We start from the raw sequence: 4,405 nt of genomic DNA on the forward strand, positions 1-4,405 counted from the left end.
GGAAGCTGGTCTTTAGTGAGATTAGAATTTGTATTTTAGTTTTGTCATTTATTAGCATGAAACTAAGCATATTTTCTATTTTAACTTAATTTCTTTCATTTCTTTTGCAATAGAATGCATAATAACATGCATCTTGCATAACCGTTGTGAGATTAAATGTTTACAAAGCACTTAACAAAATAGTTATCATATAATAACCATTTGACTCATCTCTCTACTCACTTTCCTCTTTATTGAGGAAGCATATCCTACTCTTCAGAATAATATTCAAAGATGTTTCCCATAAAATTTGCCATATTTTGGCACTGAGTGACCCATGATTTCTGCCCCACTCGATAGCTTTTCTTAATCTTTTCTTTTTTCAGTTAGTCTCCGGATACTTTGTGCCATTTGTCAATACCCAGAATGGGAGTGATTTATTTTGACTTAACTTAAAATATGTCATGATTTATTACCTTTAATATCATTTTTCAGGGAAGATAGAAAAATACATACTCAAACTCTTTAAACCAAGGGATGAACTTCAATCTTTGCAGTGAATTAGTTTGGTGGAATTTAGTTCTGTTCATTCAGGGGGCCAGCCCTCAAGAATTTTTACTTTTACTTGAGGATGAATTAGGGAACATTCTCTGTTTGAAACAAGAGGCTTGCTGTACTGTCACAGGAAACCTTTTTTTTTGGAAATTAATTTATTTAATTGGAGGCTAATTGCTTTACAATATTGTAGTGATTTTTGCCATACATTGACATGAATCAGCCATGAGTGTACATGTGTCCCCCATCCTGAACCTCCCTCCAACTTCCCTCCCCATCCCATCCTTCAGGGTCGTCCCAGCGCACTGGCCCTGAGTGCCCTGTCATGCATCGAACCTGGACTGGCGATCTATTTCACATATGGTAATATACATGTTTCAATGCTATTCTCTCAAATCATCCCACCCTTGCCTTCTCCCACAGAGTCCAAATGTCTGTTGTTTACATCTGTGTCTCTTTTGCTGTCTCATATATAGGGTCATTGTTACCATCTTTCTAAATTCCATATATATGTGGTAATATACTGTGTTGGTGTTTTCCTTTCTGACTTACTTCACTCTGTATAAGGGGCCCAGTTTCATCCATCTCATTAGAACTGATTCAAATGCATTCTTTTTAATAGCTGAGTAATATTCCATTGTGCATACGTACCACAGCTCTCTTATCCATTCATCTGCTGATGGACATCTAGGTTGCTTTCATGTCCTGGCTATTGTAAACAGTGCTGCGATGAACATTGGATTACACGTGTCTCTTTCAATTCTGGTTTCCTTGGTGTGTATGCCCAGCAGTGGGGTTGCTGGGTCGTATGGCAGTTCTATTTCCAGTTTTTTAAGGAATCTCCACACTGTTCTCCATAGTGGCTGTACTAGTTTGCATTCCTACCAACAGTGTAAGAGGGTTCCCTTTTCTCTGCACCCTCTCCAGCATTTATTGTTTGTAGACTTTTTGATAGCAGCCATTCTGACCAGCAAGAGATAGTACCTCATTGTGGTTTTGATTTGCATTTCTCTGATAATGAGTGATGTTGAGCATCTTTTCATATATTTGTCAGCCATCTGTATGTCTTCTTTGGAGAAACGTCTGTTTAGTTCTTTGGCCCATTTTTTTGATTGGGTCATTTATTTTTCTGGAATTGAGTTGTGGGAGCTGCTTGTATATTTTTGAGATTAATTCTTTGTCAGTTGCTTCATTTGCTATTATTTTCTCCCATTCTAAAGGCTGTCTTTTCACCTTGCTTATAGTTTCCTTCATTGTGCAAAAGCTTTTAAGTTTAATTAAGTCCCATTTGTTTATTTTTGCTTTTATTTCCATTCCTCTGGGAGGTGGGTCATAGAGGATCCTGCTGTGATTTATGTCAGAGAGTGTTTTGCCTATGTTTTCCTCTAGGAGTTTTATAGTTTCTGGTCTTACATTAAGATCTTTAATCTATTGTGAGTTTCTTTTTGTGTATGGTGTTAGAAAGTGTTCTAGTTTCATTCTTTTACAAGCAGTTGACCAGTTTTCTCAGCACCACTTGTTAAAGAGATTGTCTTTTCTCCCTTGTATATTCTTGCCTCCTTTGTCAAAGATAAGGTGTCCAGAGGTGTGTGGATTTACCTCTGGGCTTTCTATTTTGTTCCATTGATCTATATTTCTGTTTTTGTGCCAGTACCATACTGTCTTGATGACTGTAGCTTTGTAGTAGAGCCTGAAGTCAGGCAGGTTGATTCCTCCAGTTCCATTCTTCTTTCTCAAGATTGCTTTGGCTATCTGAGGTTTTTTGTATTTCCATACAAATTATGAAATTATTTGTTCTAGTTCTCTGAAAAATACTATTGGTAGCTTGATAGGGATTGCATTGAATCTATAGATTGCTTTGGGTATTATACTCATTTTCATTATATTGATTCTTCCAATTCATGAACATGGTATATTTCTCCATCTATTTGTGTCATCTTTGATTTCTCTCATCAGTGTTTTATAGTTTTCTACATATAGGTCTTTTGTTTCTTTAGGTAGATTTATTCCTAAGTATCTAACAAACAAAAGCCCAGGATGAGATGGCTTCACAGGTGAATTCTACCAAAAATTTAGAGAAAAGCTAACACCTATCCTACTCAAACTCTTCCAGGAAGATAAACTGCCAAACTTGTTCTATGAGGCCACCATCACCCTAATACCAAAATCAGACAAAGATGACACAAAAAAAGAAAACTACAGGCCAATATCACTGATGAACATAGATGCTAAAGTCTTCAACAAAATACTACCAAACAGAATCCAACAACATATTAAAAAGATCATATGTCATGACCAAGTGGACTTTATCCCAGGGATGCAAGGATTCTTCAATATTTGCAAATCAATCAATGTGATACACCATATTAACAAATTGAAAGATAAAAACCATATGATTATCTCAACAGATGCAAAGAAAGCCTGTGACAAAATTCAACATCCATTTATGATAAAAACCCTCCAGAAAGCAGGAATAGAAGGACCATACCTCAACATAATAAAAGTCATACATGATAAACTGACAGCAAGCATTATCCTCAATGGTGAAAAATTGAAAGCATTTCCCCTAAAGTCAGGAACAAGACAAAGATGCCCACTCTCACCACTACTATTCAACATAGTTTTGGAAGTTTTGGCCACAGCAATCAGAGAATAAAAAGAAATAAAAGGAATCCAGATTGGAAAAGAAGAAGTAAAACTCTCACTGTTTGCAGATGACATGATCCTCTACGTAGAAAACCCTAAAGACACAACCAGAAAATTACTAGAGCTAATCAATGAATATAGTAAAGTTGCAGGGTATAAAACTAACACACAGAAATCCCTTGCATTCCTATACACTAATGATGAGAAAACAGAAATAGAAATAAAGGAAACAATTCCATTCAAAGGAAACCTTTTAAAAGTGAATCTGTAATAGAAAACTGGAGATGGACTTTGCAGCAGCTAGAAAGTGTTTTGACTTGATGGAAGTAAAACTAATGCATTGTCAGAAAATTAAGTAAACAAGTTTGCCAAAGTGTATAGAACAGACACAGGCAAAACTAATGAGTGCTAAGGGGAGACTGGAAGTATTAGGTAATTGTTGGTACAACAGACAGTACCTGAGAAAGAATTTGAGGAGGTGTAGAAGGTTGGAGATGTTCTAGGTAGACCGGGGAAGGGCATTTAGATGGAGAGGGCAGCATACCCTGAGGAATTTAGGTGCGGAACAGCACAGCTGCCTGTGCACCGACAAGTGGCTCTACATTGGGCCTGGAGGGGCAGGAAAATGGTTATTGCTTGTGCATTTCTGGCTGCACTCAGATGGACTGGAAGCAGCAGGCGGGTGCTAGCAAGCACAGTGTTTTCAGAGGTTAGTCTGCATTTCCTAAAGACCTCCGAGGCATCAAGTTAAGGGAGGATTGGTTGTTCGGGGGAAGGCCACAGACAGGCAGACAAGTTGGGAAGTTATGGCAATCATCCACGTGACAGACAGCAAAGACTGGAATCTGGTCATGTCATCTGGGAATGGAGAGAAGGGGATATGTTTGCATCGGATCAAGGAGACGAATTGACAACACTTCACTATTGATTGGATATAGGACTTCAGGACTGACTCCCACTTTCTGGAGTGAGTGACTGAACAGATGAGAAAGCCAGTCATCAGGATGGAGCCTCTACAAAGAAGAGACAGTGGGGAAGACAAGGAGCTCAATTCGGGACCTGCTGAGGTGAGGCTGCCTTTTCAGAAACCTTCCCCTCACCACTCAAATCTTGTCCTCATTTTAATAAGGTGCTTGTTGAAACCAACTGTCACTTACCTGCCTCTGTTGTTGGCACATCATAGCAGCTCAGTTTCAAACACGTGGCGATTTAGGGAAAGTCATAC

The sequence above is a fragment of the Bubalus kerabau genome, chromosome 1 (assembly GCF_029407905.1).
Source record: "Bubalus kerabau isolate K-KA32 ecotype Philippines breed swamp buffalo chromosome 1, PCC_UOA_SB_1v2, whole genome shotgun sequence".
In the NCBI taxonomy this organism is placed as follows: Eukaryota; Metazoa; Chordata; class Mammalia; order Artiodactyla; family Bovidae; genus Bubalus; species Bubalus kerabau.